Source organism: Bactrocera dorsalis, chromosome 1 (genome assembly GCF_023373825.1).
Source record: "Bactrocera dorsalis isolate Fly_Bdor chromosome 1, ASM2337382v1, whole genome shotgun sequence".
Classification (NCBI taxonomy): domain Eukaryota; kingdom Metazoa; phylum Arthropoda; class Insecta; order Diptera; family Tephritidae; genus Bactrocera; species Bactrocera dorsalis.
Window position 1 is genome coordinate 96,487,122 of NC_064303.1, and position 27,165 is coordinate 96,514,286.

At 39.0% G+C, this 27,165-nt stretch overlaps 1 protein-coding gene across 1 annotated transcript in view; it reads left to right on the top strand.

Moving 5' to 3' along the window:
* LOC105228778 (kinesin-like protein CG14535) overlaps nucleotides 1-27,165 on the top strand; it is a 253,875-nt gene that overhangs the window by 128,854 nt on the left and 97,856 nt on the right. The window lies entirely within an intron of this gene.

Sequence of the window (27,165 nt, forward strand, 5' to 3'; positions counted from 1 at the left end):
GCTTGGCAGTTTCCAAATGCTTTATTTTTAGCGAAAAGCACGCATTTAAATTATTGGAAAAAAGAAAGACGCTGACAAAATAAATACAAATTAAAAAGTCTACTTACAAAAAATCACAAAAAAACAAAACCGTTGAACATTGAAAAGGCAAGCGTCCCCACTCAATTCATACACACACGCATATAAGGTTGGCCTCCACTCCTCTTCAACTCCCTCTCTATAACTTCTGCGCCAAACGCACACACTTTTTTTCAGTGCTTCCCATCTCATCTTCATTTTCCATAAGTGTCTTCTTTTTGTTGTAGATTCTTACATTTAGCCTTGAAAATTATTGAATGCCTCAATTTGTTGGAGTGTTCACTTCCTCTGTTTGTTTAAAAATACATGAAAAGTGGAAGCGGAAGACAATGCCCGGCAGTTGTTGGAGCCGAAATCAATGAGCGACATGTGTAAGACCCGCGCTTTGTTGTCTTAACTATTTTCATATGTCTTCTTTAGCTTTGTGTGTTTGGGGGTCTCTTAATAATATTAATAATGTGCTTTTGTCCGCTTGATGGGGATTAATTCGCTATAAATTACTGTGGCTTTCGGTTGCTGCATGATTACCGGGCTTAAGTTGTCATATCGAGACTTTCGCTTTGGTAATAGATTGGAAATTATGATTGCCGTGGTAATTTTTGAACTCTTTCGTGATTTTTGTATTTATAGTTTCTTGGCTTTTAGATTTCTGAGGTGTTCAAATTATAAATATTAAACTCCTCGTCGATTCGCCATTTCGCTGCTCGTTATATATTAGAGAGAGACAGAGGTAGTGAGTAACAATAGACTACGTAACTACTTCATTATAGTGTTTATATAACGGTCTGTTGTTCTAACATCAGTTTACTGTATACCAGATGCTTGTTCGCTACTCATAAAAATTGTTGGAATCCAAGGCAGCTTGCATTGTTTCGTATTAAACTTTTTATTTACAGACGAGATGGTAAAAGTTTGCAAACTCCAGATTTCGATTTCTAAAAAATAACCCTTGCAAAATGAGCGTAGTGCGCACTCTGACTCTACATACTGTATTGAGGTCAAAACGGTTAGATTGATGATACATACGTATATATGCATAGACCTTATGGATACCTAAAGTTAAGTAATTTGGGTCGAGAACTCTTGATATTTATCGAATTGAACGTAGTCTTGATAATTATCTTCAAATTTATTTCATTTTTGAATTCGATCTTATGGCGGGTACTGATATTGAATTATTTTTAATCTCAGCATTTATCTGCACATTTTTATACTCTCGCAACAAAGTTGCTAAGGAGAGTATTATAGTTTTGTTCACATAACAGTTGTTTGTAAGTCCTAAAACTAAAAGAGTGAGATATAGGGATATATATTCCAAAGTGATTAGGGTGACGAGTAGAGTTGAAATCCGGATGTCTGTCTGTCCGTCCGTCCGTGCAAGCTGTAACTTGAGTAAAAATTGAGATATCATGATGAAACTTGGAACACGTATTTCTTGGCTCCATAAGAAAATTAAGTTCGAAGATGGGCAAAAGCGGCCCACTGCCACGCCCACAAAATGGTGAAAACCGAAAACCTATAAAGTGTCATAACTAAGCCATAAATAAAGATATTAAAGTGAAATTTGGCACAAAGGATCGCATTAGGGAGGGGTATATTTGGACCTAATTTTTTTGGAAAAGTGGGCGTGGCCCCGCCCCCTACTAAGCTTTTTCTACATATCTCGGAAACTACTATAGCTATGTCAACCAAACTCTATAGAGTCGTTTCCTTCAGGCATTTCCATATACAGTTCAAAAATGGAAGAAATCGGATAATAACCACTCCCACCTCCCATACAAAGGTTATGTTGAAAATCACTAAAAGTGCGTTAACCGACTAACAAAAAACGTCAGAAACACTAAATTTTACGGAAGAAATGGCAGAAGGAAGCTGCACCCAGGCTTTTTTAAAAAGAGGCGTGGCGTCGCCCACTTATGAACCAAAAACCATATCTCAGGAACTACTAATCTAATTAATTTTACAGCAAAATAAAAAAATATGTAAATGACGGATAATGAAATCTCGATTATCACTTTATCATGCGAGAGTATAAAATGTTCGGTGACATCCGAACTTAGCCCTTCCTTACTTGTTTTTATTGATTGTGATCTTGATAGTCATTTCGTATTGATTTCAATTATAGAAGTGTGGAATGCCACAACAGCATCGACATCAACATTATTATTTAAAAATTTTTGATTTCCCATATCTTTGTCCTGATTTTAATTTTGATCTCTGAACGCCTAAATCTTGAAATGAGTATGGAATTCGGTCTCTTTCTTGATTACGATATGATTATAACTTTGAATATAAGCTTTATAAAAGGTAAAATACCAATGAGGTGAGATATTCTTATGAAAAATAAAGTTGCCTGCACTCAGTGAAGTTTGTCCTTTTTTGTTTGGCGTATACACAGGTTACGCGGTTATAGCCGTACCTTTTTCTTGGGGCGTATTTTATCTGGCGGCTCCAAAACAAGCGCACAACACTGGGGGAGATGGTTCGCCTTCTTACCATAGCCCGCTTTTAAATGGATGTTCATTGGCTACCAAGAGGATACTTGGTCTAAGGCCGGATTTGTAAAAGAATTGTTTCTGGACACTCCCAAGTGAATGGCACTCAAAGAACTTTCCTCGCTTGCGTGAACTTTAAGTGGAAGGTAGCAGTAGATCTACTGTCTCAGAGCATAACCTCCTTCAAAGTGATGACTCCACATTCCGATTTGCTGACTGTGTGCTCAAGACTAGTGAAGGATAGATTGCCTATCTTTGCGTTGAGTTTTGATTAGACTGGTTTGAGTGCCTGGCTACAGTAATATTGCAGGAAATTGTAAGGCTAATGAGCTTGTTAAGGCAGGTACTTAATTTTAAATAAATGCGAAATGGGAACGGGTAGGAGCTCCACTGGCTTCTTGTGGTTTACTCCTGGACTGTTGAGCTTTAGCATAGTTCAACTGCCAGCAGATGTATAATAGTAAGGTCTTTTTGTCTTAGAGTAAATTGTAGGAGGTCTAGGAAATAGTTCGCTCTTAGAAAGATTCAGCTACCAGCAGATGTGCTACAGCAAGGTCCTTCTGTTCCAAAGTTGACTGTAGGAGGTCTAGGAAACATTTCGCTCTTAGCAAGTTTTCTCGATCAATGGTTGTTAGAGATACCAGTTGTTTCAGTAATTAGGAAAAAGATGATGAATCATCTCAACACTTTCTCTGAAAATGTTCCGCTTTTGCCTAATCAAGACAAAACCACCTCGGATCTCATATTTTTTGACATCCAGGTGAAAGATCGAAAATATCAATAAATCTAAGCATATTTGTGTTAGGTTCAGTGCACTTTGCCTATAACTAATATCCGACTACAGAAGTTCCTTCGTCTGGGTTCAAAAAGGAACCGTGCTGAGGTATCAGCCATCGAACCTAACCTAACTTAACCTAATCCACATTTTTCAAACTTCAATGCAAAGTCTGTTAAATTGTTGGGTATTTGTATATAAGGATGTACTTTAATAACAAATTATGTATTTCAATAAAAATTTATGTCTTCCTTTCGTTTTTTGGTCCCTTTTACTTATCTTTCTTCCTTCAGCACTTAAAGTCCAGCCATAACACTCGGCAAGTGCAAACGTCGATTCATTTCGTACAAATTGATTAGTCAGAATTTTTGACAACTTATACTCAAATACGTATATACGGCTATCGATTGTAAACGAACTTATGACACACCCTGTATTATTCTCATAAAGTATAACATATTCCCCTGGATTATTTCAAACTGTAAAATATTTTTACACTTACCGCAACATTTAAATCAATTTCCATTACTTGACACCCACAGAGTGATACCTAGGAAAGTTCCCCTACACTTTTGACATCAAATTAGCAACACCCTAGTTAGTTGAACATATTCTTCACGCTGCATCGACAAAGATAAGATTTGTCTGCACACAACAGCTCGAATATCTTAGATTTTGTTGGGGAAAATAATTCAAAATTTTTTAATTAATAACTTGACATCAAGAACTTGAAGAATTGACAAGCGTCACTAAATAAGAAATGTTGGGAGAGTTCAAAGGCATTTCATATACCACATACACCGTTATATACTCCTACTTGTAGCTCGAACTACTAATGAACAGTTTGACTTGGACTTGGAGGATATCGAATGCTTGGTGGCACTGAAGCGCGGTGGCACTTTGACAAACGACAACGAAAGTGAAAGGACAATTTGTGTTGACAGATGGACAGAGTGACAGGCGCTCCAACGAATTGAGCGAGCGAGCGAGTGAGTGTAACGAATGTGTCGAACTGGCGCTCCGCTTCAAAGCCTGCGCTAACAACATAACAGTACATGACTAATGGGGGAGTTTGTAGCATGCCGATACTTTCTAAATTTAAATCACCGGCAAGCGCTGAAGTGTCGGCACTCAAGTGACTTACCTTCTTCATATTAAATATTTAGTTAAAATTTCTGGTTCGTTCATAAGTCAGTTCCCTTTTTGGCTACACAGTTGTTGCAACAAATCGAAAGTTTTAACAAGCAACTCCAACGCCAACAACTTGCCACTTCAACATGTCTTTCCTGCCCTCTCGTTGTCTCGTTGGGGAATAAGTCGTTGTGTACATTCGTCTTCGGTTACTTGGGGGAGTGCTGTGGACCGCGTGTAGTTGACAATGTTCTTTCAGATTTCCACTGTGTATTATTGCCATGCCACAAACTTATCGAGGAGCAGAGTCATAATAATTTGTCACCTGTTTAGCATTGCTGCGGAAAAAGCAATTAGACACGTTTCATTTGCAATTAAATATGAAAGAGCATAACAGCAGGCGGAACGCGCACACTGTGCTTTGGAGGCAGGAATTAAAAGTGTGGTATTTATTTTAGGAATCTCTACATAAATATTTGTGAGTGGAAAGTACTGCGTGGCAATTTGTAGTAATGCTTAAGAAAATAGCAATCAGATATGTAATAAATAAGCTAAGGTACAGTGTTTGAGAACACAGGAAACTGGTAGGGATGATTCGGAGCTTTGTTGTGCATATCGCGATGTTTGAAATATTTTTTGGAATTATTTTAAACTTTCAAAAGAAAAACACTGAATTCCAACTGGTCTTCCCAATCATAATTTCTACCAAGAAACATAAATCATTCCTAAGCATACTATACATATGTATTGATCTCATATATAATGTATGTAGCGAATCGGTCCCTATATCCTCGATTAAAGCTGGGTTTAGCTTTTCGATATATCAGGTAGATGTGGGATTCTAGCTCTCTGATGTCTTAACAGGCTTTTGCTGGTAGCTAAGATACTTTGAGACTTAATGGGTTAGGTTAGGTTATGTGGCTGATCCTTCAACAGGGAGAAGGATGACACTTAGATACTTTTGTGTACAATGCTTTGTAAAGCAAGACGAAAAACTTCTTTAGTTGGATATCAGCTATCAGCACAAACGTTTTATTTCCATTTTAGCTATTTCATCTTTCATCTTAAAGTATGAAATTCGAGGTGTTTTGGCCTTGTTCTGGAATAAGTGAGACATTTAAGAATGAGGTGTTGAGATGATTTTAGTTACTTACGATTTACCCTGAGCCAGAAAACCTCTTGCGACTGCGCTACTGTTGGTAATTGAGCAAAGTCATCAGTCAACCAGTCTAAATATAAAATAACTCGGAGAAAATACTTCACTAGTATTGAGCGTACAGTCAGCGAACTCGTTTATGCTTTCCTCGAAGATATGAGAGCAGAGAAAAGACAGCTAGGACTATGCTCATTGACCTGGATTTCTATGTATTTCAGAATGAAATCAAAGTGTCGAAGATTCCAGAGTGCCTCGGCTCGCAGCCGTTTTCTGAGTCTGAGGGCAGCTTTTGCGGCTTTACACCTTCCATCTTTGACCACCGGCTGAGCCTACGTCCATCGCCATAACTTCTGTATTTAGTAATGCACTACAAATGCAGATGCTTTTTCTGTCACACTAGTCGTGTTCCTTAACGTCATAATAGACTTTCATGAAAACCAGCCCGATGATAAATTTATGTGGATCATTAACAGTGAGATATTATAAAGGAGAATGTTCGATGCTTCGAACTCCTGATGATATTACCTCATCAGACTATGGTTTAATTCCAGCATTTATACATACTTCTAACAATTCCAGATGAAAATAATTTGTATAGATCAATACTCCACTTTTAAAAGTCGCATACTATTTCATAGTACTTATCATCAATACTCATATTTTATGAACTAATTAGGTTCTTTCTTATCACAAAGTTTGGAAATTTTGTGGGTGGCTTGTACATCAGAAGGAAGAAAAGACGAGATAGGCAAAAAGACGAGTACGAATAGGTTAAGATACTGGCTAGCAGAAGCCAGCTTCTGTAAAGATAGAAATGGAAACCTGTTAAGAGACACACAGAGTAAATTCTATAGTAGTTCGAGGAAACACTTTTGGAACTGTTTATAGCTGACGATTAGGACGTGGAAAGGCGCATGTTCCAGCGGCTAGGCATGATTTGCGCTGATGAATACATGACAAATTGAAGAACAAGAAGGGAGATTCCGCAAACTGCACAAATTATAGCAGGATCAGTATTCTTAACATTGCATTAAGCCGATGGTAAGCAAACTGATTGGATTTTATTAGTGCGACCTAAGACCTTGCAAATCTACCACAGACCAGATTTTCACACTATGTAAAATTCTGGAGAAGACCCTTGACAAACAGATCGATACCCTTCACCTTGTTGTCGATTTCAAAACCGCTTTCGACAGCACTGATAGAAGTAAAAGAAACGAAAGAGGTTTGTCTTGTGTTGAACGATGGAAAGACAAAATACCCGCAGGTCATGCCAGATTTCTCGACATGAGAACCATTCGAGAGAACTGTTCTTTGCAAGATGATAATGAGCTCTATGCTGATATATACGAGGTATGACAATTAAGTAATGAGACTGATTCCATAAAAGCCGTATATTTAAAAATTATTCTATAGGGTGATTTTTTAAGAGCTTGATAACTTTTTTTAAAAAAAAAACGCATAAAATTTGCAAAATCTCATCGGTTCTTTATTTGAAACGTTAGATTGGTTCATGACATTTACTTTTTGAAGATAATTTCATTTAAATGTTGACCGCGGCTGCGTCTTAGGTGGTCCATTCGGAAAGTCCAATTTTGGGCAACTTTTTCGAGCATTTCGGCCGGAATAGCCCGAATTTCTTCGGAAATGTTGTCTTCCAAAGCTGGAATAGTTGCTGGCTTATTTCTGTAGACTTTAGACTTGACGTAGCCCCACAAAAAATAGTCTAAAGGCGTTAAATCGCATGATCTTGGTGGCCAACTTACGGGTCCATTTCTTGAGATGAATTGTTGTCCGAAGTTTTCCCTCAAAATGGCCATAGAATCGCGAGCTGTGTGGCATGTAGCGCCATCTTGTTGAAACCACATGTCAACCAAGTTCAGTTCTTCCATTTTTGGCAACAAAAAGTTTGTTAGCATCGAACGATAGCGATCGCCATTCACCGTAACGTTGCGTCCAACAGCATCTTTGAAAAAATACGGTCCAATGATTCCACTAGCGTACAAACCACACCAAACAGTGCATTTTTCGGGATGCATGGGCAGTTCTTGAACGGCTTCTGGTTGCTCTTCACCCCAAATGCGGCAATTTTGCTTATTTACGTAGCCATTCAACCAGAAATGAGCCTCATCGCTGTAGACCATAAATCGGACGTAAAGCGCGAAACACATTTCGAACCGAACACTGATTTTGGTAATAAAATTCAATGATTTGCAAGCGTTGCTCGTTAGTAAGTCTATTCATGATGAAATGTCAAAGCATACTGAGCATCTTTCTCTTTGACACCATGTCTGAAATCCCACGTGATCTGTCAAATACTAATGCATGAAAATCCTAACCTCAAAAAAATCACCCGTTATAACTCTGCCATCCCCTTCAAAGTAGTCTCCTTGGGCAGCTATACAGTGATTCCAGCGCGTTTTCCCTGCTTCGTAACATTTCTGAAACGCTTCGACTGGGATGTCCGCGAGTAACCTCGTCACGGCCGCCTGGATGTCCGTAATCGACTCAAAATGGGTTCCTTTGACCATCGATTTTGTTTTAGGAAACAAAAAAAAGTCACAGAGTGACATGTCGGGCGAATAAGGCGGCTGTTGCAACACAGCGATCTCTTTATAGGCCAAATACTAGGACACGCTGAGGGCGGTGTGGCAGTTAGGAGCGACGTCTGGGCGCACCCTTGACTCGTTTTTGCAATCTTTCGAGTAATTGGCAATAGTAGACTTGATTCACAGTTTTCCCCGGTGGAACAAATTCTTTGTGGACGATTCCACGGCTATCAAAAAAGGCAATAATCATCGTTTTCACCTTCGACTTGCTCATGCGAGCTTTTTTCGGGCGAGGGGCGCGTGGAGACAACCATTGTGAGCTTTGGCGTTTGGTTTCCACGACTAAGAGTACTATCACCATATAATCTTGCAATTTTAGCGTACATTTCCGAAGCTGTTTCGCTCAATCTGGCGCAAAATTTTATCGCGACGCGTTGCTCTTGATTTCGTTTCTCCATTTTCGTGACAAGCACTACAAACACACGTCTACTCAACTTGACACAGCAGGCGAACTAAACAAGCTAGATCGATGGTATATATATCAATGGAGAGGGGAAAGATGCCGAAAAAAGAGAAAGGGAATTTCAAAGTCATAGGTTTACCACAAGTGCGGCAATAAAATCAGTCTCATTACTTAATTGTCAAACCTCGAATATAGTAAAACGCATAAAAAACCAACGAATGTGCTGGTTAGGCCTTGTTGTTCGCATGGATGATGATGCTGCAGTAAAAAGCTTCTTCGACTCGTGACCCATGGATGGACAACGGAAGCAAGGGCGCCCGCATATTTAATGGAAGGCGCGACCTCGAAAGAGATTGAGGAGTTACGAAGTTTTGTATTTTAGTGCCAAAGAAGAAGAATATAATTCAGAAACGCATATACCAGGGTGTTTCTGCGATCCTTTAGTTTCAACAAATTAATGTTAAATTTAAATAACTTGCATGAAAAAATCTGAAATACTCAGCGACTTTAAATTCATTCATTTCAATTATTTACCGTAGACAAAGTAATGCTAAAAATTTTGTAGAACGTAAACAATGCCAGGGCCCATGTCATATGCATACCCCCACATACGAGCAAACAAATAATTTAAGACCCACTTAATTTCCCGCATCTCATCTGCATGCAAATACATCATAGAGCTCCTTGTAATTTGATATCTGTATCGTCTTACCCCAACGCCGCCGCAACACTCTATCTATTCCATTTAACTTGATAGTCCCAAATGGGGAGCCAACACCTGAACCTCTGCCGTATTCCACTGAAGCTGCGCTTGAGATTTTCGCATAAAAAGTGAATATCTTTGATAAAATGTTACGACAAATTTACGACTTCCGCTTTTATTTACGGTAACACACAAATGTTGCACGTGCCACACGTATTTATATGTGTGTCGAAAAAACAACAAATTCAACAAATGTCTGAAAGAAAAACACCAAAAATTCTAAATGAAAAGAAGACAAGTCAAAGATAAATATAATGAACGCGCGTCCTCTACGAAATAACTGTGCTTTTCCTACATTGCGGCGCGGATGCGGGGGAGAATGTGATAGCCGCATATGAGCTGTTTACCGCGTGTGATGACTGTTGAGTAGTAGTCGCATGTGTCGCTAAAAGTCTGTCAGTGTGTGTTAATGTTGCACACACACACACACACACGCCCGCATACTTGCAACACTTAGTTGCCACAAACTCGCTAGCGCGTCCTTATGCGTTTACACTGATTGCCTCTAAACTATTACGATGTGTCACGTGCTCAGCGCCCCAAAAAGCAAAAGAACAGTTAGCTGTATTGAATTTCGAAGTTGAAGAAAAATAAAAATAAACTTAAGCTTCCAATATTTAGCCAACACATGTGACTCCATTTGGCCGCCACCCTCAACTGCAACACAAAGTGTGGCAAGTCTCATTGAAAGCAGAGCGTTTCTATATTTTTATGTGTGTTTGTGTGCGTGGCAAGCAACTTGTCGCTTATCAATCCACCGTCTTGCAAGTTGCTATTCGTGCAACTGCCACTTTGCACCGCCGCCATTCAACTGCCACTATTTACGTGTTTACTACGTGTGTGCCACAATTGCCACGTACGTAGTGGCTGCCACAGCTGCCAATATGTTGCATGTCTTGCATTGGTACGTTTACTTTTGACAGTCAGTGTTTCTTGTTTTTCTCCTTTTTTGTTGTTGCTTCACGTTACATTTGCGTTCGTTTTCCGCCATTTTGCCAAAACAATTTTATTGTGCTTCTGATAAAAATCACTAAGATAACATTGAGTGCCACGTTTTCCGTTTCCGTTTAGTGGCAGCGACACCTGCAAGACGCCAAGACGCCCCAAACCGGCAACAAGAAAATTTAAGCAACTGGAAAGAATGAAAAGAAATAATATAAATATGGCAAGTTAATTACGAAAAATAAAAAAAAGTTAACAAAAATGTAAATTAAAAGTAAAACAAATGAGAAGCGCTTGGCGTTTGCAAAAATCCATAATAAAGGCGTACTAACTTATTGCATTAATATATATAAAATGAAAATGTTCTTTTTTGTATGAAATATGTTAGTGCGATCCGTATTAGCTCAAATTTCTACTGTTTTGCTCCAATATTTTTATACTTCAACTCTCATACCAATCCTTGTATCTAACAGCACAAACTGGTATAATTAAGACAAGCTTCTCTTCAGCGGTATATTAGCCACCAGCAAAAGCATTTGCCAGAGACATGAGCAGATAGTAAGCACTTGGTGTCAAATCCTCCCAGCCAAGCTCCCGGAGCTTATAATAACTAAGTGATCATCCTGATGTAACCCGTCAAACTACTGACAGAACAAGTCCGAATAAAGAGTTTGACCATAAGGCAGCAGCTCATTGTAGATAATTCCCTGTCACTCCCACCAAACACATAGTAAAACCTTCCTGGCCATCGCGCCGACTCACCGCGATTCGACTCTTGTTGCTTGAAGTCATCGTACTTGTATTATAATTGATCTACTTTTCATCACCAATAAGCATCCGCCTAATGAATTATTTCACTTCATTTTGATTCAGTAGCGACTTAAAGTTGAAGATGCAGCTCATAAAGTTTTTTTTTGGTATTTCGACAATTAGCCTTCAAGAAAGTGGTGTGTCTTGGCCAATTTCAATTTCACATTTCAATTTTTGCTTAGCTCTTGACAGACGGATGGACTGACAAACATAGCGCATCTCCTCGTTTCAGTATTTTGATGTACCATAATTTTAAAATACTTAATTATTTCTTCAAAATCTATGTTGTCCCCTTCAAAGTAATCCCACTTAATCCCAATATATCTCTGCAACGATTTTTCTAATCCTCGATAACAACTGTCAATTTCCGAAAAGCCTTCAATGCGCGTTGTGATTCACGTTTAATGTCTTCAATTGAGTCAAAACGGTTTCCCCGGAGCGGTCGTTTGAGTTTGCTGAATAGACAGAAGCTAAATCAGGCGAATAGGGTGGTGGCGGACCGAGCTTCTTCTTCTTTATTGGCGTAGACACCTCGGCGGTTTTAGCTGAGTAATGTGACGCCAATTAGGAATTCCAAGCGAAGGCAGATCCTCCTTCACCTGGTCTTTCCAACGGATAGGAAGTCTTCCTTTTCCTCTGCTTCTCCCGGCGGGTACTGCATTGAATATTTCCAGAGTGTTTTCGTCCATTCAGACGATTCCAGCATAGCCGCTGTCTCTTAACAACTGTCTGAACAATTTCAATGACATCGTATATCTCATACAGCACATCGTTCCATCGAATGCGATATTCGCCGTTACCAATGCGCAAAGGACCTTAAATCTTCCGCAGAACCTTTCTGTCGAAAACTCGTTGCGTCGACTCATCAGATGTTGTCATCGTCTATGCCTCTGCACCATATAGCAGGACATGGTTGATGAGTGACTTGTAGAGTTTAGTCTTTGTTCGTCGAGAGAAGACTTTACTTCTCAATTGCCTACACAGTCCCAAATAGCACCTGTTGGCAAGAATTATTCTGCGTTGGATTTCGAGGCTGACATTGGTGTTGCTAATAATACTGGTTGGTTGCGGAACGATATTAGTTGAAAATTTGGCCGATTAATCGTCTGCATAGACCCAAAACCCATCGCCAGTAATAGTACGGTACGGATGGTCCGTCATCAACCCGTTCTCGACCCCCTTTGAATCATTTTTACCAATCGAAAAACACATGCTCTTCACAAACAATTATCACCGAAGGCCTTTTCCAACCTTCTCAACGTTTCGGCACTAAAAATTTTATGGAACTTTTTTTCTTAAATAAATTCATTCATCGCAAAATGAACTTTATGTATTTCGTTTTCATCAAAATTACATTTAGAAGTCTGAACTATCCACTAGGGGGAGATTCTGAAGAATTCTCAGTAAAATATCAGTACTTTTTATTCTCTCCTATTTAGTTGTTTTGGGTTCAAATGGAAAACAAGATCATCACCAGTTGACCTTAAAAGCGACTTCCCATGCTCATTTAAATGATCCGATATATAATATATGTATGTAGAATCATCTAAAAGGGAAAAATACGTGTTTTAGTTGAACCCTTAACTTAGATTTTGGAAAAAACTGAAAAATCGATTTTGGCAGACATTTTTTCCAAAAAAAAAATTTATATTTCAGCGAAAAATAATTTAAGTGGAAAAGAATCCTTCATACAAGTCTTTCAGAATTGTATCTCTAAGACCTGTGTACAATTTCATTAAGATCGATTGAGTAGTCCTCGAGAAATCTGGCCAACCGACTTCAAAAACACAGTTTAAGGACGGCGCACTTAGCCTAGCTAGTCTTGAGCGCACAAGTTCTCAAGGCTGTATCTCCGACTCTATTATCCGGATCAACTTGAAAGTTTGGGACAATTAGAGGTGTTGTACAATTTAATAAGACAATACAAAAATTCGAACTTTTTGTAACCCGTAACCCCTTTAATGTGGCACAGATTTTAAGAGCGGGTAACGCTATTATCCGACTTATAGTGTCGAAATACCTGCATTAGAGGTTATTTGAGAGCGAAGTTATATGTAGATTAAATATTTTGATGACATACTATAGGTTTTATAAACATGTATGTAGGTAAATCTTGCCGTTATTAACCTCCTACTACTAACCTTAACGATTTCGAATCCACCCATTGGTTCATTCAACATTTTGGTTAGTTACTTTCAACCCAATCCAAAATTTTTGCGCTTTAAATTAGAAAATAAAAGAAGCCTATCCAATTGAGAGTTCGCTTTCCCATCAATCGGCCGACTGCGAAGCTCTTCGCCACGTAAATTACATTCATTTGATTCTTTATCATTTGCCTCACTCCTCGAAAGTGGCAAATTTTCAGAGTTCCAAGTGCCTGTAAAATTTATGAGTGCACTTCGGGAGCTCAGCACCGGCTGCCACCGCTCCGTTGAGGCGACTCCCGCCACCAGTTTTGCGACAGCATCACGTTCTGCGGCACAACTGCGCCATCTTCGACAGCGTCTCTGACTTTATCGTCCGCTGTTTGACACACACTCACACCCATTCTGCTGGGAGAAGCACATTTCAATAAAAGTGATGTCTGCTTATGTCATTTCGTTACGTGTGAATGTTTTTTGTTGTTTTTGCTCTTCGCTCTCTGCTTATTTGTTTGTCTGTTTGTATGTAGGCCAGCCCGTAGTATCTTGTATGTGCCGTTGTAGTTGCTCCCATTCAGTTAATGCCTTCCTTGTGTACCATACTTGTTCTTGCCAATCTTATTGTTATGATGGCTTGTCATTGTTGGCGCTTGCATTGTTGTTGCCATTGCATGAAATGTCATTATTCTACGTGTGCGACATGTTTTCTTGCCACATTCATTCTTAATATTTTTTTGAACATTACTTCTCATGACGATTTGCCATGGCTGCTTTCTGCAGCTTCCTCTTTTGCTGCTCCCTCGCTGCTTCTCCTTCCATGTCTGCTCTTTGTAAGAAATATTTTTCGGTTATTAAGTTGTCACAATATGTTTTTTTCATAAAAACCGATTGCCTCATCACACTCAGCGTCCCGCCATTTTGCTTTCCTACACTGTCGTCTGATATTTTAGTATCCTTGTTGATCGTTTTGCTGTGTTGTTGTTTCGTAAATTTTACTTAGTCTCCAATTTGATACTCACTTGCTAACCGTACGTTGTTGCTTGCCACACTTGCTGTGCCGGCTGCTGCTGCCGTTTCGTGTTTGCTTCGTAAAATGAATTATGACATCTTTTTCCATTTTTGATGGCACCTCAAATGTAGAATGACGTCTTACATAGCGTTTGACATCTCAACACTGTACGTAATAATTTTCTGTTGTTGGAGTATAATGGCTTTCCATTATTTATAGCTGAAGTTATGGTTGCATTAACCTCATTTATATGTGGGTTAAAATTTTCAATTTAAAAAAATAAATCAGAAAAGGTGTGAAGTACATGGAAGTTATGTATTTTTAGGCTAGTGAGCGTATGAAAGAGTTTTGAGCTACATTTTAGTGATGTAAACGAGTTAAAGTTTTAAGGAAAGGCGTTTCAAACTGTCCAGCCATGGGAGAGATATTGCTTGCATCCATAACCGAAGTAGGGAGCACAAAAATTTTCTGTAAAGTAGTGAAACCTTGGATAGAGTGGGTTCTAACCCCAAAAGTTTGACACTCAGTGTATAGTAATCCCATTAGGCTTATAGAGTTAATATAAACTTAAGTTAAAAGTCGACAAGTTGAATAGACCAATAGAAAGTTTGTTGTCTAAACTGTGAATCTAAGGTCGGATTCGCTAAAATTAACCTGTGACTTGAGAGAGCGCATTGTGAGTACAAATACTAAGTCGTCTTGCTAGATTGTAATGAGTAAAGAGAGCTGAAACAATTCGTAAGTTTCAAATAATAGCTTTATGACTAACACTTTTTGTCTCTCACAAATAAGCATTGTCTGAGATCATTATGAGCGCATTCCGCGGGACGCATAAACTGAAATATTATAGATGGCGGTATATGCCAGCTTTTAAAGAACTCCTTCTTTGATTTATAAAAAAAAATTACACTTAATATTTCACTTTCGAGGATATTAAATCTTCTTTCTTGTAGTAAGCGCTTGATTTAGGTAATATACCGATTTTGTGTGACAACAATGTCTAAATTCCATTAAAGATAGCCTAAAAGCCATATAGTATAGGTTAGGTTATACTGGCCGGCTGCGCGCCATACATAAAGCTACTAGGGCTTAGTAATGACAGACGGAAGCCCAGTTTTATTTGAGCTGAAGTATTCATCATACAAGATGTCAATGCTTTTTGCGAACCTTGATACCTAAGTTTGAAACTTCGTCTAGCTCCTAAGCTCTTAGATACTAAGAACGAGTTCTATATAGTGCAGGATGTAGACATATCTAGTGAACCAGCGTCTCTTACGCCAACTCTCTGTACGAGCTTTCTATATACATGTATTGTCGTTACTTATGTATCTCCATCTGGCCCGCATGTCATACCCGTAAGTTGTCATTAAGCCAACAACCGTCCTTCAGTCCTTTGGAGACCAAGCATTCGCGTTTTCCTTCGGGGTTTTTGTACATGATCTTGTTGATCCTGCATGTCTTTAAGAAATTCCATCTCACCCCAATCTGCCGTTCAACCCTTTCGGAAATTTCATTGTATATCGTTTTTAGTGGCTTCCGCATTTCCTGTACTTGTTCGGTAGCCAGACGGATAGCTGACAAATTTTTTTACTTCACTCTAAGCCATTTATTAATTGGAAAACTAAATCTTCTATCTCAGATAAAAGCTATAGCACTGAATTGCGAGTTATGAGTCCGTTTCTCATCTATGTAGACTTGGGCAGAACACCACACACCCGCCAAACCCCGTCATCTTTCGAAGAAAAGCTCAAGTTATTTATAAATCGTTTCCTCTGAAATTCCAAAGTGTGATAATGGATGAAAAAAAAAAAAAAACGTGGGGGTTTCGGCCACTATTAATTTACTTTTTTTTGATTATGAACTTTATATTCATTGAAACCATCGTCGTTACCTTTTCTTTTTCGTCAAACTTTTTTCTCAAGAACCTCAGATAAATTCGAGTTCAGAATATTTTTGGAAAAAGCTAATATACCACGGAGTCTGCAATGAAATTTTCCGTATGATAAGTTTTTTTGTTGAGGTTGTGTTGCTCCAAAATAACATAATTTTTTCTTTTTTGACACAAAGACACATTATTATCGATATAAGGTTATCTTTGGATGTAAATCATACATTTCGCAGATTGAACGACATTTCGCAACTGTGGACTTGAAAAGTTATGATCCGATAACACTATTGGTTTTTTTTTATAGATATAAAGTGATTATTATTTCGCTTGTAAAAATGTGATATATGGGAAGTAGGCGTGGTTGCAGTATTTGAACATCTTCCGAACCATTTTGCTTTTAAAATTTATTGCTTCTAAAGTACGCTTGAAGTATTCGAGAAAACTATTGCACTGAATTGTGAGTTACAAGTTCGTTTCTCATCTAGACTTGATCTTTATAAACTATTATCTCCGAAGTCCCAAAATATTTTTTGCAAGATCTTGGATCCGTCCGGGCAAACAATGAATATTAAAAAAGATGGAATCACGAATGAAGTCTACGGCAGCATGGATATAGTAAGGGTATATTAAATATCCAACGACAGCGATGGTTAGGCCATGGCATTAGCACTAAGGGTGATGCTCCAGTGAAGAGATCTTTCGACTTGTAACCCATGGGTGGAAAACGGAAGCAAGGACGCTGATGCATCGAATCGTCCCATGACTGTATTGCCAAAGAAGAAGAAGAAGGGAGCTAAGTAAACTTGTAAATCAGAAATGCACGCTCTCTTTGAACCTTTAGCCCTTAAATAGCAAAGCATCAAGTCTATATTTGTTCGTCTAATTGTTTAATTGATTTCTGAATGAGAGACGTAGAATTTAAGATAACTCGTATCCTTGCAAAGCAACCCACGAGACTTGCAACAATCATGTTGCAACAAACAAAAAGTGCTGACATTAATTTGATTGGCATTGGGAGCTATCACTTTTGAATAAAAACTAAAATGTAAATGGAAACAAAAAATGAAAAACCAAACACTAAAGAACATGTGACTCAATGAATGTTAAAAGAGCGGTAGCTGCATGTAAAGTGTCACATTCGAATACTCACTCGACTGGCTAACCGTAAAAACCATTTAGCCATTTGCAGTGGCTGCCACTTCACTGCGCCAGGAGCGAAAGGGGTTACAAAAGAAATGAAGGAAGGAATACAAAAGGGTGCAAGCAATGGAAGACACCAGGGGTGCAGAAAAAGTATGGGAAGTTTGCAAGCGTTCGACAGGCATCAACTTTGACAAACACACACACCTATATGAATATAAAGCGGAGTATTAGCGACTGCATGTGAGCTGTCGCATATCCCATGTGTGTGTGTTGGTGTGTTTGTGGCGAAGCTTGCAACCAATTTTACGTGCAATCGAAGCTTATGTTTGCTGTCTGCATACAATAAATGCTACAACAACAACAGCAACAACATCAAATCCATGAAAAAACTAAATAAACTATTGTCTGAATGGCCACAAGAACTTCATTTTATTCACTTGCTGAGTGCCACATGCCGCATGCAACATGCACGAGTCTGACGGACAAGCGCTGCAGCAACCTTGCCACACGGACGGAAGTGTAGTGTGGGCAAAAAGTGCCCTTTGCTGCGTTGCCTGCAATGGAATTTCAATGTCGCTCCGTCGAAGCCACATTGCCACTGACCGCCTTAGCCTGCTTTTGCACCCGTTCAACTTGCACGCTGCAAGTCCAAATGGACTTTGTTTGCCCCCTTTGTACACATGCACACACTGCCACCTGTCTCATGTTGCACCCTTGGTGTGCTTGACCGGCTCTTCTATTCCTTGTTTATTTTATTCCATTCTGGTGTGGCTTGCGCTTACTTGTCGCTATTGTTGTTGTTCTCTTCTCTTTTTTCTTGTATTTACTTTATCGTTTTGTTTTAAAACTTTTCCGAACTGCCAATCCGACATTTGTACATATCCTGACGGTTGAGTTCGATATTCGTTTGTCGTGCCATCTTCCGTCCTTCCGACCTCCTTCTGTCTTTCGTCCGTACTTTTTCCTCGTTTGATCTTCTTCCTCTTTCGCCAGTACTTCTTCCTCCTTCGTCTGTCCTCCGACCTCTGTAAACTTTGTTGTCGCTGTCCGGCACTTATCCTCTCCAAATCGAGTAGTCGTCCTCCTCAGCGTCAACGTCGTCCTATCGGTTGTCCACTTCCCGGTCAGCAATTGATTTCTGCAGTTACTTCGCATGCACAACCTCTCACCCTTACCTGTCTATTTTGTGTTATGGGTCATTTAGCAATTTTTCTCTAATGCCACCGTTAGCACGCCCCGCATTCATTGTTTGCTCCGCTCCTGTCCGCTGTCAGCCATGCACTTACGCCAACTGCCTGCACCTAAACACTAGTTTGTTGCACAGTCAAAAGGGAATGCCACACACACGCATATATGCACTATCGCCTAGATTGCTTGTTATAACTGCATATAATACTTCTATTTGCGGACTATCAGGCCATCAGTTGAAGTTGTTAGTGCTTTTGTTAGCTCGGAGCTCGGCGGTTGCTCCGTTGGCGTTGCTCTTCAATGTCTGCCAGCATGCAACCTTTGGTACCTTACCCTGCCCCTAGTTAGTTAGTAATTTATGCTGGCTGTTGTATGCGATCATTTTGGCCCCTATTATTTTCTTCTTATAGCCAATTGCGGCATTCGTCCTTTCAATACACGCTTTCTCTGCGGCACTGGTCGCACTCTTTTTATGTGTTGGTGCAGTTTGTGATGCGTGTCGTCGAGCATTTGTTGGCAATAAACTCAGAGCCATCAATGGCATTCAGTTTTGTTCAGTTGGAGCTTGCAGGTGGCACCTTACTCGTAAATATAGCAGTAAATGAAATGTGGCATCAATAGATACTTGGTGTTTGTGGTTGTCTTTTTGGTGTTGCGAATATCGAGTCCATTTAACCAAATATATATGGAATCATATAAGAAACTCCTTCAAGCTACTGACAGGTTCCAGTAAACTCTATATTTCTCAATTTTCTCGCTTCTAAAATCAAAAGAGAGAACTTGCGGAGCTTACAGATTGAAAGCTGCCTCCAAAAGGCTTATCAAGTTTATGAAAGGCTTTTCCAAGGCAGAAAGATAGCTAAGATTGCTTGACTCGAAAATGATGGGGCTGCTGCCGAAAAGAAGGACGAAGCCAAAAAGGAGGACACGGAGTCAGAGGAAGACGACGATTTGGGTTTCGGTCTCTTCAACTAAACAGTTCAACAGTAAAGTCCATCCAGTGAGACCAGCTAAGAAGTTTACCGATTTCCGACCAAACTGTCTGGTTAGCTTGGACTGTGAAAATTTAACACTCAATCCCTTTTTAACAGAAACTAAGTCCATGTTTTTATTATCGCTTCATACTTAACGCCGTAAGATAAAGCCTTCTCTGTACTATATGTAATTGGAGATTTAAGAGCTCTGCAATCACTGGCTGACACATTCTCATATTAGTATTGATCTCGTGCTACATTGGAGAACTATCGGTGGGGTTTAGCTGATACAAGGTTTGTCCAGAAAGTAATAGGACTGATTATCTTCCGCCGCGACTGTACTTCGGAGTGTGCGCGCATCGACTAGATTCGGTAGAGGGCGTTCCTAGCTAAAGAATGAGCGGCTGGTCAGTTGTCGCCGAGCACCTTAAGAGTCGGGACAAACTTTTTCGCGCGACGTGTTTCTGTGAGTGGTGCAAGCCAAAAATGCAGCGTTCGTTCTCGTACCTCTCGATTAGGGCCGGATAATGTGACTCCTCCATGAATTTTTTCCTCCTTGACAAACTGTCAACGCCAATTTTTACGTAAAAGTCCCCAAGAGACTCAAACGTAGGGTCAATCGGGTCCGACAAGACATCGTGGCCGATTGCACCTCGGCTATCAAGGCTATTCCAGAGAATGCCTTCGGTGACGCCTTCAATGCTTCGAAATCGCGCCGGCAGGGCTGCGTCGACACAGAAGGAGCCTATTTTGAAAGTTTTTAATACATTTTTTTTTAATCGACTCAGTCCTAATACGTTCCTGACAAACCCTGTAAATTTGATTCAGTTATATATATTGAGGATGAAGTCATGTATAGAAGTTCACACAAGTTAGGAAAGTTCTCTGATTGTCATTCTCTTGGGAATGGCCAGGAACGATTCTTTTACATATGGCTCAAGCAGCTCACGATTTCTGGTCCTAGACCAAGCATCCTATGGGTAGCAAAACAACATTAAAGGCGAGCTATAGTGAGAAGGCGAAACATCCTTTTACAAGGAGTGGAGGTCTTCCTCTCCCTCTGCTTCCTCCTGCGGCTATTACGCGAATACTCTCAGAGTCGGAGTGTTTTCTTTCATTCGGAAGACATCACTTAGCCAGCGTTACCACTGTCTCTTAATTAGCTGAACTATGTCAATGTCGCCGTATATCTTATACAGCTCATCGGCATCCACTGCGGTATTCGCTGTTGCCAATAAGCATAATACCTTAAATCTTCCGCAGAACCTTTCTCTCGAAAACTCGTAACGTCGACTCATCAGATGTTGTCATCGTCCATGCCTCTGCTCCATATATTTAGCAGGACGGGGATGATGACTGACTTGTAGAATTTGGACTTTGTTCTTCGAGAGAGGACTTTACTTCTTAATTGTCCAAAGTAGCACCTGCTGGCATGAGGTATTCTGCGTTGGATTTCCAGGCTGATGTGTTGTTGGATTTAATGCTGATTCCAAGATGAAGGAAATTATCTACGACTTCGAAGTTATGACTGTCGACAGTGACGTGGGAGCCTAGTCGCGAGTGCAACGACTGTTTGTTTGATTCCCTCATTCACTACCAGAGCCATTGCTTCGCTTCCTTATCCAGTCTGCGGAAAGCAGAACTATCTATCTAGGTATATGTATCGATTTGCCATTTTTGAGGTATGTATAAAGATACGTGCTCTTTGTCTCGCATCTCACAACTGAACAACTCCATCTACTCTGAAACTGATTCCTTAAATTATCTCTCGTTACTCATCTGTGTCCTAGTTTGGTTATTTTTGAGACGGTTTGCTATTGATTATGGACCTCTTTGTTAATATGAGTCTGTCTTTACCTGTATATTAACAGACTTTTATTGTCCTTCGTAAGGGTCTTGAACCCGACCTATTCTCTTGTGTCTCCATTTTCCACTTTATTGCTGCAAGATTCCTCAAATACCTTTTCCATATTGCCTTCGCCAACTTTTGTCTTTCCTCATCACGCTCCATTACTCAAAATACAGCAGCACATAGCCACCTTCCCCTTTCTAACACTCGCACACCTGTATTTCGCACCACAATGGAGCGTTAAGCGTTTGCTTTGTTATTCTTTGGTGCGCACTTGAGTTATGGCACACACACACCCATACATATACAGTCACGTGCAATTTTTCACTTTTCATTCACTTCCTTCGTTGCGCATTTTTCAAGCGAGAAACGTCGCGCGTTCGTAAATTTGTTACACTTTTCCGCAGCGCCTTTGTCGCCGGCTACGAACACATGTGTTTATATTTGTATGCATGCCACAACCGTTGCAAGGTAGTTGTACGCGACACTCGCATACTTTTCGCTCTACTTTTGCGTATTGTTGTTTGCCCACACCGCCCGCCGCCATGGCGCCATAATGAAGGTAATAAGCCAAGATTTTTCTTGACTTCTCGCCACATTTATCTCATGCCACAGCTGGTTGCTTGCGCGCAGCATATTGCGTCGGCATAAAGTGGCTTCTTGAAATATGTGGTGTGCATATATGTATATGCTTGCGTGTGTGTGTGTGGGTGCCTTTCGAGCGTGTCGCAATAACATTAGTTTCACACCATAAACCCCGGCTCCACAGCAGCGAAATGAGGCTGCTTAGCGCTAACGCCATAGCAGTGGCAGGATTACTCCTTTTGCAAAGCTTATAACGGTACGGAATGTTGCTTGTAGCTCTTGTAAGCGTTAACTCGTTGCTTCTGCTTGGTGACATTGGAACGTCGCGCGCCAGTAATGTTAATATTCTAATAACAACCCGGTTTGTTATCGCCCGTTATGTGGGTCTGTAAGCTTTGTATACTGTTTTTGTTGTAGCGCTTGTTGTTGCATGGCGTTAACACTTGTTTTAGTGGCAAAGAGTGTTGATTAGCATCATATGTTTTGGTAATTTTTTACTCGCTCGCACATTTTAGTGTGAGATACTTTCAAGAGTGTCATTTGTTTGGTTGTTGCTGGTGTTAGTGTTGGTAGGGTGAGGTTCTTGATGAAGGGTGGCGATGAAGGGTAGTATTATACCAATTGTTTTCCTTTTTTAATTTTTGACTGTTGACAACAAATACTTGAAAGCTTTTAGTTTGAGATTAGCTGACGAGGCTTGGAAGGTGTTACAAACTAAAGAGATTATTACTTTCGTAGACTCGTTGACCCTATTTTTCAAAGGCTGGATCAATATTAGGTGTATGGTTAACTTTTAAAAGTGAATTTTCTTTGGGACTAACTCAAGAATAGTTTTCATATTAACATGTAAATATTTTTACTTTCCTCAATGAACTTAAGAAATGATGAGTAATAACAATGATATTAATGATAACAATGAAAATTATAATAATACCTAACATTAATTAATAAAAAAATAATTAAATGACAATGTAAAATCAATGAAAGGAATTTTTGCGCATCAATTTTGCTTTTGAAGTAAAAAATTCTTTTCTCAACAAGCAGCAACACTTCCCCTTAATGAAAAACAGTACTTGCATCTCTTTATTCACATTTTGCCTACTCAATAACATTCATGCTCTGATTTGCATGAACATACTCATACGTACACTAATATTCCTATGTTAGTATCTATGTATGTATGTAAGCATTCGCGCATATGATAATTGTCTTTCACTATGCTGCACAACGTGCTATTGCCGAAGCACGAGATCGCACCTGTTACTTTTCGTGAGGATGAGCGAACAACAGAAGAAGAGCGATCAGTTCGTACTGAAATTCGTTGTGACGAGTGGCTTTTCGCGAAGTTAAGTGAAATATAATAAAAATATATGTATGTATTAAATTGTGCTAAAGTATTATTAAAGTTATTGTACGCAAATAATGTAAAACATTTTATTTAAATGTAAAGTGAAAGGTGTTATAGTGTCAGTGAATAAAAGCTATGTAAATGTGTAAGGAAAAGTGAATTCCTGCAAAACTGCATGTGTTCAAAGCGGTGATATCGATCATGTTTGTGCAAGTTTATTTCAATTCGGTTCGTTTCTGTTTTGTGTGTTGTTGTTAGTGGGTGTTGTGTGAGTTAAAGTTCTATAAATCGCCAGTGAAATAAAAAGCAAAGCTCATGGTTTTAATAAGTGTGAGAAAATGTTTGCTAAAATTTTATTTGTGTGTAGATGTCTATATATCGTCACCTGAAATGCAAATTAACGTATCATCAAAAAATTCGAAATTGAGTGTCTTATTGATTACGCTTCACTATTTCAAATTTCATACATAATATTACATAAGTTCAATATTATCAGGTTCTGCGGTCAGATATAAACCTGTTTCAACCAATATTAAAATATTGTTTCACTCATGTTCCATTTTATTTCGTGTTTCATTCATGCCACTGTAAATTTCCGAAAATGTTGTTACGTTATTTTGCATTTCAGGTGACGATATGTATGTATGTATATACATTAAGGTGGGCCAAAAATTAGTTTATATTTTATTTTTCGTAGTTACCATGAAAATCTCATTCAACATGACTAAAAACAAGTCCTGGTAAAATCTGAGCTCTTTATATTAATATTAAGAGGTGCCTCATCGACATTTTCGATTTCCCATATAAATTACATGGAAAAAAAAAATCATTTTTTTTGTGGTGGTTATTGTGCGGAGATTTTAATGTGCACGCGATGGCGGCCAGTAGGGATGGTAAACTCGATTCCGATACTACTCGAGAATCGAGTTTTCTCGTAAAATAATCGATTTTTCGAATGTCAAGAACCGGTTCTTAATCCACTACGACTACTGAAAATCGATTTTTAAAAATCGATTATTTAACGAGAAAACTCGATTCTCGAGTAGTATCAGAATCGAGTTTACCATCCCTACTGGCCGCCATCACGTGCACATTAAAATCTCCGCACAATAACCACCACAAAAAAAATGATTTTTTTTCCATGTAATTTATATGGGAAATCGAAAATGTCGATGAGGAACCTCTTAATATTAATATAAAGAGCTCAGATTTTACCAGTGCTCTTTTTTAGGATAGAGAGTGAATGAGATTTTCATGGATCCACACAAAAAAGCTGTCCTTTTATATAGAAGTCTAGAATTTTTTCAAGTCTTCAGGACGAACTATACTAGCGTAAGAAAACAATGAAATATTTTTAAATTACGCCAAACGATATTTTATCTTAATATTTCGATATTTTCCTATCTTATTGATTCAAAATTCTTTAATATGCATTTTCTTTTCTTTTTATTCTTTCAGGTGAGTCTACAATTTATATGCCTCAGCGGAACAACGAAATATGATGAGATTTCATGCTGACAAATGCTGTTTTTGACTTAAGTCTAAGATTCTTAAAATAACATCAAAAACAATGTGAGTAAAAATAAATCGGGTGAAATATCAAGGGTTTATTATGGAAAAGTGATATTAGTAGCGGTCTTCAGAAGACTTTATTTAAAAAGTTTGTCAAAGTTTCAGATTAAGCTCGGCCACTGCTTCATTAAGACCAATTCAGATAGTTTCTTGCTTTCATTTCTGCTTATTCTCGACATAATACTCCATCATAACATTAGATACTTAGTTGGTTGAGTGCTAGATTTTGGTGGTAGGCTTTGACAAATGGCATATTATGGAACAGATTCATACATGTTTTTAGAAGCTTCTTAACGTTAGGATACCATTATTAAAAATAGATTTCTCTAAATAAAGGTTTTACTTGGCCTGGACTTAGTTATCTTAAACTATACTTAGTTCTTCAATTTGAATTTCTGTAATTTCGGTTAAATATTCGGTTATTATGATATCGTTTAATTGGCAACCTTTTTACTAGAAATAATATGACGTCAGTTGCTTCATTAATCCATAGAAACTTATATTTTGTATTAGTATGTCCTTTATATACTCCGGCTCACATAAAGTGTAAATTTACTTGCCACATTTAAGATAATTTCGTTTGCAACACCAATTTGACACTTGTTGCCACATGTCAGCACTTGAATATTGACAGACGTCAAGCTGAACACTTACTGGTTGAGCTATGAACATTAATTGAGTGAGAATTTTCAACAATAAGAGCATAAGTAGGACAAAGCAATGTGTACCAAAGCGTACATTAGTGCGGAGAAAAAGAGAACAGCGATTCTAGCGAAGTTTCCAAGCTTAGAAGGTCCATTTGAGTTAGAAGTACTCAAACAAATCATTCTATTGGACCAATTAAAAACAATTTTTTGTAATTTTTTTCTTACAAAAACTATGAAAGAGCACTTAGCTCACTTTTTTATGTAAAAATTAGACCCACCCTAATATGATTATAATGCAAATCATCAAATTATTTCACATAAACTGCGTAGCTCAGCGCTGCCGTCCACTGCAGTGCCACATCATTTGCCATTAATCGAGCAATCTCACTTCAATTCGACAGCATTTATCCATACCAAAAGATAAACAGTAGCTACAACAGCAACAACAACAACTGGAACTTAAGTAAATTCAACAAAATCTAGCAAGAGCAATTACTAAGTCACCGGCCTGGACATCAACACCACTAAGTGGCAAGATGACTGTTGCTGCTGCTTCTGCACTTGCCAACGTTACAACGTGCAACATGACTTAAGCCAATAGCAATGCAATACAACAAAAATAAATACCAGTTCAGTTGCCATAGTCAGAGAGCAATCTGCCAACACTCTGCAGCTTGCTTGCTGTAGCTTTAACTGTCAGCTGTCAATGGCTTATAATGATTTGCTACATGGACACTTTGAAGTTGCTGTGCCCCCGCACAATTGTTGTTGTTGTTTGTAGTTGGAGTTGTTGTTGTTTTCTCTAGCTGAGTGTGTTACCTCACGCTGGATTTCTTATTGTTGTTGCTGGATTTGTTGCTGTTGATGTTGTTGTTGCTGCTGCTGAACTTGTTGTTGTTGTAAGTGGGATGCCGCGCTCTGTTGCATCGGTGTGATTTGTCTAAATGCGAATTGACATGAACAATTTGCAATGCCACAAGTTGCCACAAATCGCACAGCCAACAACCACAGTGGAAATAGTAACAACACCAACAACTACAACTACAACTCCCACAAGCTTCATATTTTGCTTATTGATTTACTGACTGACGGCTCGAATGCTTTCCGTTGCTGCAGTTTATACTTTTCCTCTGCTTGCTGCAAGGATTTAGAATTTCTCTCCGCTCTTGCTACACTCTCCATCTTTCTTCTCTCCATCAACTATCCTTGTCGAGTGCATCTAGTTGGTAGGTTTGCATTTGAAATTTCATAAATTTATGTATAAATACGATTTGTTTGTGTTGCTGTCTTGCAACATTGCTGACTTCCAGGTTGCCACACAGCGCTCCGCTGCTCTGTCACTATGTTGCAAATGCTATTATGCACTTTGAAAATTGATAAATAAAATATTAACTTATGGAATTGTAATGCTAAAGATTCCATAAAGCAGCATACAATTGGCAATGCAGCTGGCAGCTGCCGGTTGGCAGCAGAAAGCACGAAGCAAGTCAGCAAAGGACGCTGTCGAATTTCGTGTGTGTTTCTGAGATTTTCTTACAAACGTTGCAATATTCATTGCTGCTGTGTAGTTGTGAGCTGCGCTTAAGTGCCAGCGCTGTCTTTGAGTGCAATGATCTACCAGTTGCAATGTAGTCTCTGTTGTGGCACAACTGAATGCTG